At 45.2% G+C, this 12,409-nt stretch overlaps 1 protein-coding gene across 2 annotated transcripts in view; it reads right to left on the reverse strand.

Annotated features, from left to right (window-relative positions):
- The window catches only part of MARCHF8 (membrane associated ring-CH-type finger 8), a 32,692-nt gene extending 22,950 nt beyond the window's left edge, over window positions 1–9,742 (reverse strand). For both annotated transcript variants that reach the window (XM_066626109.1, XM_066626108.1), the window contains exon 1: window positions 9,569–9,742. The gene's annotated coding sequence lies outside the window, so the exon portion shown is untranslated. The remainder of the gene's footprint in view (window positions 1–9,568) is intronic.
- Window positions 9,743–12,409: the final 2,667 nt, after the last annotated feature.

Below are 12,409 nucleotides of genomic sequence, written 5' to 3' on the forward strand. Positions count from 1 at the left end.
ACAAAAAACCAGTGGCCAATTTGATGGCACACAACTGAATAAGAGTTCTAGTATTTAATACATGGAAATGAGAGCCGACTCATATTAACACCTTATTGGTTCCCTACTGTGGCTGTCCAGCCTGTCTTAAAAAAAATGGTCCAGTGTGCTGACGATGTCAACCATCATGAAAAGGGGGGCAGACAGGGAAAATTGGGTGCTGCTTCAGGTGCCCATTTGACTTGAACCATGCCTGCATATCTTGCACCAAGGAAATTCAGACTGTGTACTCTGAACAAGCCAAGCAACTTGAGTACAGATCAATAACAACTGCTAAACTTATCCAGCCGCATGTTCATACAGAACTCAACATTTCTTTTAAAGCCACATACTGGGGCAGGGAAAGAAAGGGGGAAGAGGGAAAAAAGTAAATTAAGGAGTCCAAATTCTGCATCCACATACCAGAAACAGTGCCAAAATTAAAACATATGCCACTACAAGGCGGTTCTGCCTAATGACGATTGAATTGTTTATTATGCCCCACCAGCACACAGTGCTTGGTATCCTGAGAATCCTAACTAATATATTCAGCATGAATAGAGCCACTTGTGGTTACAGCTGCAGTCTGTGACTTTCAAGTAGTACATTTTCCCATTCAGTATTGTAATGCTCCATAAAGACTCAAATTTTTAACCCAAGTTTAACTGATACCAGTTTTCTTCTAAATGCTTTGCAATACTCTGGGCAGCCTCATTTGACAAATGATTGAGTAATTGACAGGCACCTTCCATTACGGTTCATATCTTCAGCATACAGAAATTTAGAGGACTGGAACTCAAGTTTACTTGTTTATTATAAGCACAACCACCAATATGGTAGCTTGTATTCCAGTGCTTAGATTACATTCGACCTGATGGAGATTTCATAGAGGCATGCTAAGTGGGAGCATCTGTGCCTCAAACCAGGGCTCCCACTAGCCAGACTCCATTGCCTTACTTCCTATATGATCAATACTCCAGTTCTACTGCAGACCTGGTAGACTGGGTGCAGAACTCCCAGAGTGCCACTGAGACTGAAGCACCTGTCTGTCCAAGCCAGCAATCAACTGACCCACAGTACACAAGATCCTAACCAAATTTCAAGAGCTTGCACTCCTCAGTCTGGTTTCTAGCATAAGGGTTCTGCTGTCATGTATATTCCTTTGACTCCACACACCTGTCTCTGACCCTCCTGATCTTCTACTGCAGTCTTAGATCTTGACCAGTGCTCAGCTTTGACCATATAATCTGGCTCTAGCACCTGTGATCCTTGTTTGCTATTTGCTGTGCCTATTCACCTCTGAGCTCAAACAACTCCCCTAGTTCCTAAAATGTTACTGCACAGAGCAGAACCTTTGCTGAGGCATTACAGATTAATTATTACTGTGGTGGTGGTAATAAATAGGAAATGGGCAAAAAAAAATTTTTTCCTTCTTTTCTATCTAGGATTTTTCTTCCTCAACAACTTTATATATACTTTACACAAATTGTCAATCCAGACATCCTTGATCCCTACTAATGCATGGTCCATGCATCACACAAGATACCTCTGTCATCAATGGTTAGATTAGGGATGCTAATTTCATTTTTTGATCAGACTGAGACTTGGTGTGTTTTCAAGTGCAAGGGTGCAAGCCATACCCACAGAGACACAGGTGGAAATCCCAGGGCTCTTCTACTGAATGGAAACCTACCTATATCCAGCCAAAATCTATTCCAGACATCTGTCTTCTACATTTACCACCATGTGTGCCATTCACTAATTTTTCTGAATAATTTATCCTTTCTAATCCTAGAAAGCTTTAATTTCACTCACAATGCAATCCTTTATATCAGAGGTTCTCAAACTGTGGTGTTGCAATGCACCAGCCAATGAAGCCCAGTCACTGCCCCCTTAAGGACAGCATGATCCTGAAGGCTGTGCTACCACCGCCGCCGCCGCCTCTCCCCCACAAGGACCTACAGTAGCCTAAATTCTATTGGGGAGTTTGGGAACTGCTGCTTTATATATTTACTCAGAATTAGCCCCAATGTGCACAGTGGGACTTCACTGTCAGGTGGGTATAGCAGTATTTACTCCTAGATAGGTAGGTGATGTATTAAGATACTATAGTAAGACTGGGAAAAGGACAGAAACACCTGGACAAAAACACCAAGAATTCTGATCTGCTGCTAGTGTGAGGAGCTACATGGTTTTGAACGAGAATAAGAGCTCTCTTACTAGACTTAGCAATGCCAAGTTGCACAATGTACTCCAGCCTGTCCTTTGGGCCAAAGAGGATGTCTCTCTCCTCTGGGGTGGGGAACACAGCATATTCGTTCTTGCAGATCAGCTGCCTGTCCCACCAGGATGAGAAAAAATTAGTCACAGAAGGAGAGCAAGGAAAGAAAAAAAAGCCTCACCTTACCAACAGTATATGGACTTGTAGTGATAGATAAAACTACTACACTATTTACAGAGACACCATATGGCTCCAGCACTCTGGTTTCCTTCTTCCTTCTTGTACTGCTGAAACAGTAACAGTGAAGTGCACTCATATTCACAGCTGACAATATCCTTTGGACTTGCTATATAAACAAGCGACAACAAAATGAAAACCAGGAAGCAGGGTTTGTATTTGAGATCTGTTATCTCAAGGGAAGGAGTAATTGTGCCACATTTGCTGAATTGCATTACATGCAATTAGTTATTTCCTATTAATACAGTCCCTTGCAATCTGACAAAACATTCCAGAAAGACTGCTGTGGTTTACATTCTGCTTGTGACTTCAAGGAAGAAGCCATTTCTTTTGATTAAGAATTTAAATCCACAGTTTACAAGAAAGTTTCACATTTAGAAACTGCTATATATGACAGCATGTCTGCAGAATCTTTCTACGAATAGGTCATTCTTGGGCAATAGGTCATATAGGGACTATCCTCACCACAGGGGGCCCAGGCATTTCATGTACCAAGATTAGATCTACATGCCAAATGCTTTAACTTCTGTCATTTAGGTGGTTTTGTCCACATGAACGCACCTCGTGGAGGCAACCCACCCTCCCCTATCCTTTTAGGGGCTCACTGCAACCCAAAACAGAGGCTCTGCAACTACACCCACAAGTTCCTTGTGTACTCAAAGAATGTGGTTCATCCGGTCAAAATGAAAAATTCATTTAGGCCAGTTGTGTGGTTCTTAACTAGTTCCCTATCAATCTTAATCTGCAGACCTGTGCTGCTCATGTTTTAATATCTCTTCTTAAGATATACCAGAGTTAGGCTGCTTAAAGCTCTAAAGGTGAGCACTTCCTTTGTAGTTATGAATTTATAAATAGTCAATATAGTGAACCTAAAATTTTTATACCTAGTCTCTTTCTCCTTTATTGCTCATTCCTAAAAGAGAAATGATATGCACTTGTTAGGAGAAAAGCTGTAACATTCTTCAAAAACTAGCTGCCAAACCACCTGCAGGTTGCACAGAAGAGCCGGACAGAAATCTAGATGTAAGGTTACCAAGGCATGGCTAACCAAGGCAAAATCCTGATAGGAGAGTGAGACTGCAGCCAGGACCAGAGGTGGTCACCTCAGGCAATGGACTGGTGGAGAACACCTCCATATGGCACTCATCTTGGCACTCCTGCTAAGTAAGTTGGGGACATAACAAAAGTGTGGAGAAAGGAGAGGGGTGAGAAAGCACATTGTGCTCTCTAGCCCACCATCTTCTCCACACTTCTTCCTTTTCCACTCTATGGAGTGAGAAGAGCAGAAGCTAGCACATCACAAGGTAAGGAAGGGCAGCTTTCGGCACACTGCCTCAGACAGTGGGAGATCTCGGGCTGTCCACAGCTGCAGCCAATTCATAAACTGAAGACGGCTTATGAACAGCCAATTCATAAACTGAGAAGACAGTTCTCTCAGCTACTGCTGCCACCTGAGATTCTAGTATGGAAGGAATAAGCACGCAAGAAGAACATGATCCCATCCAGGACAGGAAAATTCACCTGTCGCTCACCACCAGCCTCTCATCTAATCAACATTTCTGTCTTGTCTGGATTGTTTTATGTGTTTGCTTTCATCCAGTCTGTAATACCATTCAGGCATAAACTCACAGTTTCTCATAAGCAGATAACCACGTTCTCCAGCACCGCCTTGAGCTACTGGGAGGCACCATATTGTATAGGTTCCTTTCTTATACAATAGGCAGCAGAAAGTGGTGGGGCTGAGTAGCTTTCACTCTATGTCTTTGATGATATTACAGTAGTGGAGTGAGGGCAAAATGGAATCATGCTTCTGGAGCCACTAAGAATTGAAAAGAGTTGGTGTGATGAAAATCCCCAAACTTAACTGATTTTGGATCTTTCTAGCACCCCAGAGGCTGCTGAATCATCTAGATACAGTGGACATCATCATTTGTACTGTTGACTTTCCTCTTCTTCCCCTGGTAAGGAGCAGAATTACCATTATAATTGACTGGTAAGAAGGGGACTTGGTTTTGGCACTGGACTATGAAGCCCAAGTGAATTGTTAAGAAGAGGGAATTCAGGAACCCAAGTAACCTCCCCACCCCCTTAAAGGAGCCTTAATGTCCATAGAGGCTACATAAAGCAGGGTCATTCATACTCCTTTGTGCATTTGCCTAGGTTTGATGTGGGTATAGGACCATATAGAAACATAAAATATTTGGGGGGGAGAAGGGCTCATTTTGCTGCAAGATGGGTCTCAGAACTAAGAGCCTGATATAAAGCAACTAAGTAGGGCAAGGATGGTTCCCTAATTAGTCAAATTTTTGCTGTATTGCTCCATGCATTTTAACATCCTTGCCACAGTCACCGTTGCCGCCCCCATCTACTAACTGATCAGTCCTTTCCTTTTATCCTGCACATCTTTTCCTCCATTTTTTTTTTTTTACTATTTTTACCATTTACCTGTCTGGTCAGGTAATTCAGAAGCAAGTTAACTGGCCCCTATACCAGACTGTTCACATTCTGCTACTGACTGGTTTTAAGGAGACCCTCTCAATGTTGAGGTTCTCCCTTAACTTGAGAGGAAGGTTCCCCCAATACAGCCTCCTTCTGTGCGGGCTCTCAAATTTTGGGTGATGGCAGTAAACTACCTTTTCCCAATTCATTCCCAATTTACTCAACAAAAAGACTGAAGCAGAGAGCAAAGGGTGACACACTATGGCTATAACATAGTCCAAAATTATTCCATGATCTCCCCATGTCCTAGGGTACATACAGATGGTGCTTGTAGAAGATCCAGGAGAATTAGTAGTTACATTTGTTCAGCCCATCTTCAGGACCACTAAGATGGGCTGTTCAGAATCCAAGGCTGACTCCCCCATCCCTATTTATTGTTTACTTCATGATATTTCCATCCCACCCAACTTCAAGCAGCCCAGAGTGAAACGCATACCTTAGGACAGTGGTTCTCACACATTTAGCTCTGGGACCCACTTTTTAGAATAAGAATCTATTGGGACCCACTGGAAGTGATGTCATTACCGGAAGTGACATCATCAAGCAGGAAAAATTTTCACAATCCTAGGCTGCAATCCTACCCACACTTACCCAGGAGGAAGTCCCATATAATTGGGACTTCATAATATTCATTGTTAAAAGAATATACATAGTAGCTTGTTAAAAGTATAGGTCTGTAACATTTCCGCAAATGCAGACACATACCATGGTAGCATCAAGTCTAAATAAAATATTGAAATGAATGGGGACCCACCTGAAATCAGCTTGCAACCCAGCTAGTGGATCCCGACCCACAGTTTGAAAAACACTGCCTTAGAAGCTAAAGCAGCCCAAAGTAATCGAGTGAGCATCATGGCTGAAGGGAATTGAACCCTAGGAGCACATCTATCCTGGGATAACTAGGAATAGAAAAACATACCATTTTAAAGATGTATTTAGGTACCTTCTGGTTCATCAACTTGCAACTCCAACCAGTTATGTTTAACTGCCTGAATAAGTTTCCAGAATATTAGAAAAAGATTACTCCACCACAGCTTCTATATCTCTAACCAGTATGTCAAGTAACCATCTCTTTCAGCTGCTAAAGATAATCAAACATTAATCCATACTGTTTTATGCTGAACTGTACAACATGCTTCACAATTACAGATGATATAATCAGACCACCTGCTGCAATTATATATGCAAGTCTAATTTGAAATTTCCTATAATTTCATAAATATGCCATGGGGTAAGCAATCAGGCAACAGTTCCTCCTTGGTCCCCAGTCCTTTATTAGTTTACAGAGCAGACAGCAATGATGCCTGGTGTAGCACAATGTCTTAAAATACTGAAGTATAACTCAGGAAGCTCCAGTTCAAATCTTATTACCTCTACCACCAACGCACTAGGAGCCTTAGTCAAGCCATGGTCTCAGTTTCAGTACCATACCTATGACACAAAAGTAATAACAATTCTGCTGCTTACAATAGGAAGCAGGACAGGTAGACTCCACCTGGTTCAACCACCATTTACTCCTGCCAAACCACCAACAGCACAGGAAACAGAATGAGGAAAAAATATTCCCTTGGACTTGTTTTGATCAATTTGTATTGTCTGTTTCTTTTGTCAGCTGCTTTTTCCCTGTTAGGAAAGAAAGACTGACTATTAATAATAATCCTCCAAACACAAATAATACCCTTTGGACCACTGTTAAATATTATAGTGTGCAAAATGATCTGAATACTCAAATACTGCAATGCAAAACTACTAGTGTTAAGGCCAACAGTCAGGGATTTAATGGTATAACAATTTTCTCTCCAGTCCCTTCTACTTGCATTAATACAATATGGTACTACAGAAAAATGAATAGAAATAATTACCAGCTTTTGGGCTCTTTCTCACAACTGCTAACCTAGATCAGTCACTCAACATAAATTAACACTGGAGTAAAATTTATACTCCAAGAGGTTAGTTTAATATGGATTAGCCAGTGTTTCTCAAACTGTGGGTCGGGACCCATTAGGTGGGTGGTGAGCCAATTTCAGGTGGGCCCCCATTCCTTTCAAAATTGTATTTTTAATATATTAGACTATGCTATCATGGTATGTGACTGCATTTGGGAAAATCTTACAGATTTGTTCTTTTACTAAGCTACTATGTATATTCTTTTACCAATGACAATAAATGGGACTTACTCCTGGGTAAGTGTGGGTAGGATTGCAGACCAGGATTGTTAAAAAATTTCCTGCTTGATGATGTCACTTCCAGCCATGACATCACTTCCAGTGGGTTCTGACAGATTCTCATTTTAAAAAGTGTGTCCTGGTGCTAAATGTGTGAGAACCACTGGATTAGGCAATCCATGGAATTTGTCATAGTATCCCCTCCCAGGACCAATGCCAGTCTTTCTCCTACAGTAGAAGAAATACTCCTGCTCTCTCTGGCAATGCCAAAGAGAACAATCTCTTTGCCAATTTACCTCCTAAGGAAAGAACTTCTCCTTCATCAAGCCATATCCAATCATATGTACAACAGTGACAAAGTTGGTTAGAGTAAAATAGTTTTTAGGAAAAAAGTCTGTCCAATTCAGCTTTAGTTCTGACTCTTCCAATAACACAGGTCAACATACATTTTGCTTCCTTAAACATTACACCATGGCTTCCTCATGAGGAAGCTGCTCAAACCATTCACTAAAGAGGCTATGCTGTGTCTCCAAAACTAGATGTGATCGGGCAAAACAGATTCCATTTTTGGAATCAGCACCCCAAATTCATATCAAACCACCATAAAGTTTGGGAAAAACTTTTCTGACCCTCAATTTTGTAGGCCTGTGTAATGAAAGAAGCAGCAGACATCTTAAAGCAGAACATGTATAGCATTGTCCAAAGGTAGCAAAAAGCCCTTTAACTTACCAACACATTGGCAAAAAGGGGTGCAGATTATTTTAGATTTTCCACTTTAGGTGTCAAAATATGCATCAGTGCTGTCAGTGACCCACAATCTAGCAGTGACAAATAACTTTTAGCAAGGCTTCAGAAAATGGGATGGTGAGAGGAACTCTTTTCCCCATAAGAAATAAAGTCTCATGTTCACAGAAGGCACAGAGCAGCCACGACTACTTCCTACTTGCTTGCTTTGGGCAGTGCACTGGACTGAGTCCAGGCGGATGTTCAGAAAGGAAGGCTGAGAGAAGGAGGCTGCTTCTAGGTGCAGGCAGGCTTCTGCAATCGCTGACCAGAACCTGCCATCTCCAATGGGAAAGTCTGCAGCACAGTCACTCCCCATCACTAGAACACAGGCAGCACAGGGCAGCTGCTACAGAGACTTAGGCTACAATCCTATGCACACTTTCCTGGGAGTAAGCTCCACTGAACATAATGGCACTTACTTTTGAGTAGACTCATTTAGGATTGAGCTGTCACACACTAAGCAGGCAAGTGAGGTGCAATTACAAGAAGCGCTCACTCCACAGGAGGCAGCAACTGGGATTGGGTCTGATCCCAATCTTGATGAACAACTCAGAGGAAGTCTCCAGTGAAGTAGCTGAAGGAAGCTGCTGCTCCCTTTGGGCAACAAGGTGGGAAGAAGTTTGTCTCTTGGGGCCAGCCAGAAAAGAGCGCACAGGTCCCTCTCAATCTGGGCAGAGTGGCAGGAAGGGGTCCAGTCTCCACAGCCATGCTGCCTGCAGGAGGAGAGCGGAGGCAAGCAAGCAGGGGCAGCCCCTCCAAAGGGCAAGCAGCAAAAGAGAGTTGCCACTTGCTTGCTTGCAAATGAGTAATGGCTGCACAAACCTCACTGTTTTGCCTTCTCACTGCTTGTCACAGGTGGGAGGTGGTGGCAGCTTCACTACGCAGGAGGAGCCACTGCCTCTACCGACAGGTTTACCCTCTATCTCTGGGCAAGGCAACGGAGAGGATTTGGCCCAGCGAGGCCACTCAGAGAGGACACAGGAATGGAGAAGGCAACTGTGCCCGTCTACTCCTGCTCATTCTACTCCTGCTCCCTTATACGTGCAGCAGCCAGGAAGAACCCAGCCTTTCTGCACTGCCCAGAGAGAACTGGGCCGCAGTGAAGAAGGCTGAGAGTCCAATCCTAGGCATGTTTACTCAGAAGTAAGTCCCACTATAGTCAATGGGGCTTACTCCCAGGTAAGTTGTGGATAGGATTGCAGCTGCACACTAGATTGCACACTAGAGTTAACGGGGCTTACTCCCAGGAAAGTGTGGATAGGATTGCAGCTGCAATCCTATCCACAACTTACCTGGGAGTAAGCCCCATTAACTCTAGTGGGACTTACTCCTGAGTAAGCATGCCTAGGATTGGGCTCTGAGGTTACAATCCTATCCACATTTTCCTGGGAGTAAGCCCCAGGGACTCTAATGGGACTTACTCCTGAGTAGACACGCAAAGGCTGTGGGCCCGGCGCCATCAGAGGCAGGACTCAGCACTGCAGAAGCTCTTCCACGGGGGCTTCCCCCTCCGAGTGAGCGCTCAGGTCAGGCCAGGCAGAGCCCGAGCCCCGGCCCCAAATGCCCCCTTCCCCGGGCGCCGAGCCCGCCCCCGCGCGGGGGGAGGCATCTCCCTCCGCCCCCCCTCCCGAGCATTACCTACCTCGCAGCCTCACGTAGGGCCCGGCCCGGCTGTGGAAACTCCCACCCATACTCGGGGACGGCGAGAAGAAGGGCTCCTGCAGGCCGGGGCGGGCTACCTCCGCAGTCACCTGAGAAGGCCGGCAGCGGCGGAGCTCGCTAGGCGGCCCTCGCCTCCGTCGCACTCGAGAGACCGAGGAGGTGGGCGGTGCCACCGCTGCTGCGGACACCCGGTCCGGCCCTGCAGCGACGCTTGTCGGCACAGGCAGCTGCTGGCGCGGCCGCGAAGCGCCTCCTTCCGGCTGGAGTCCTGTATGCGCTTACTGGGGAGCAAGCCCCACTGAGTATAATGGGGCTTACTCCTGAGTAGACATGCCTAGGCTCGGGCTGTTACTGGGGAGCAAGCCCCACTGAGTGTAATGGGGCTTACTCCTGAGTAGACATGCCTAGGCTTTTGCAATCTGGCAGCTATCTTCTGCTGCTTGTCCTTTGGGTCTGGAGGGGCTGCCCCTGCTTGCTTGCCTCCTCCTGTAGGTGGCATGGCCCAAGCCTATGCATGCCTACTCAGAAGTAAGTCCCATTATACTCAGTGGGGCTTACTCCCAAGTAACAGCCCAATCCTAGGCTTGTCTACTCAGAAGTAAGTCCCATTATACTCAGTGGGGCTTACACCCAGGAAAGTGTGGCTAGGATTGGGCTGTAAGTGTGGGTAGGATTATAGCCAAAAACCACAGAGAGGTGCCACCCTGTCAGCTGGCGCCTGTGGCTACCCCTCCAGCATATACCAGCCATAGGGTGTCAAGCTTACAGCAACCCCACATGGGCAGTACATGGAAGGAGGCACTTTATTTTTCACATTTTTTAAATACCACCCTTCCTCCAAGGAGCTCCAGGTGGTGTATGTGGCTCCCTTGCTCATTTTGTTCTTGCAACAACCCTGTGAGGTAGGTTAGGCTGAGAGACTGTGACTGGCCCAAGGTCACTCAGGAAGCCTTATGGCTGAGCAAGGATCTGAACCTGAATCTTCTATTTCCAACACTAGAACGTCCACACCATCCTGGCTTTCTAATTAATGAATTAGCTACATTACTGGATAGCCTCTGTGGGCCACCCCCATGATACTGCCACACACCTGATGCAATATGTCACAGCGCCTCTGACTGGAGGCCAGTTTGGCCAGTAGTACCTATGGTTATGGTACCTGTCATTTACCAGGACAGAGCATGTTATTAGCTGTTTGCGAGAGAAAGGTATAGTTAGGCCACTCTGTTTATAATTAAGGGCGCAATCTTAACCCACTTTTCAGCACTGACATAAGGGCAATGCAGCTCCTAGGTAAGGAAACAAACTCTCCCTTACTTTGAGGAGGCCTCCGTGAGTGACACCCAACTGCAGGATGCAGCACACGTCCCATTGGCACAGCTATGCCAGTGCTGGAAAGTGGGTTAGGATTTGGGCCTAAGATATATTTGACAATATTGAGGGATGCAGACAGGGACATAGACATGATAGCATTCATACTTTGAAGCATGGAATTCTCGTCCCCTTCCCCCCAGGTACCTGTGTGGGATGCACTGTAGTTGTACCCCCTGTTGAAATGAAGAACTTTATTCATTATTCCAACAGTGTGGAAGAAGCTGTGAAGAAGGCCACTTCCATGCTTGAGATAATTAAAAACGGGATTGAAATAAAATGCTCACTATTTTATGCCATTGTATAAATGAATGGTAAGGCCACATCTAAAGTATTGTGTCCAGTTCTCGTTGCCACAACCTGGAAAAGATATAGTGGAACTGGAAGAGAATAGGGTGATCAAAGTGATTAGTGGGCTGGGGTACCTCCCTTATGAGGAAAGGCTACAACATTTGGGGCTCTTCGATAGAAAGAAGGCACCCGAGGGGAGATATGATTGAGACACAAAATTATGCAGGGGATGAATAGAGTGGATAGAGAGAAGCTCTTTTTCCTCTTGCACAACACCAGAGCCAGGGGACAGCCACTAAAACTGACTGGCAGGAGAGTCAGAAGAGACAAAACAAATTATTTCTTTACTCAACATGTAATTAATATGTGGAACTCCTTGCCACAAGTTGTTGTGGTGGCACCTGGCCTAGATGCCTTTAAAAGGGGAATGGACAGATTTATGGAAAAAGGAATCATGGAGGAAAAGTTAAGAGTCATGATGCTTTTATGCAACCTCTGTTTTCTCTCTGAATGCAAAATGAAAAGGAGTGGCAACAGGGTATAGGTACCTTGTTGTCTTGTGTACTCCCAGAGCCACTGTGAAATATAGGAAACTAGACTAGATGGCCATTGGCCTGAACCAGTAGGGCTCTTCTTATGTTGGTGTGTGGTTAAACTGGTGTTGGAGTGAAGTTCCAATGCTGTTGGGTTGAAGTCATTGAGTAACATAGTCAGAACAGATTCCCATTTGTATCTAAGGGCTTGCCAGTGCTGGTGCATCTTATGCTAGTGTTTGTCAGCCTGGGGTTTACAAGCTCTTGGGGGATGCAATATTTCATGTGTGGGTGGGGGCACACCTGGAGTGACCAGCCCTGCCTCTTCCAGCTTGCCATCCCCATTTGGTCTCAGTCCCAGGGGAGGTACTGCTGGGCCTCACTCGCCTGCTGGTTCCTGCATGACTGTGGGGCAGTGAGGATGTCACACCTTGTCAGCAGTGGGGTGCCTGTGTGTCATTGGCACACCTGGATGAGGGTGACTAATGCTCTACCCATCTGGGTAGTTCCCCAGAAGACCTTGTGTGAGCCTTCAGCATTGAGTCACCCATGGAGTTCTCTCCCTCCCCCATGAGGCTTAGCTTAAAGCCATTCTGATCATGCTCATAAGTTTCTTCCCAAATACA

Source organism: Tiliqua scincoides, chromosome 4 (genome assembly GCF_035046505.1).
Source record: "Tiliqua scincoides isolate rTilSci1 chromosome 4, rTilSci1.hap2, whole genome shotgun sequence".
Lineage (NCBI taxonomy): Eukaryota > Metazoa > Chordata > Lepidosauria > Squamata > Scincidae > Tiliqua > Tiliqua scincoides.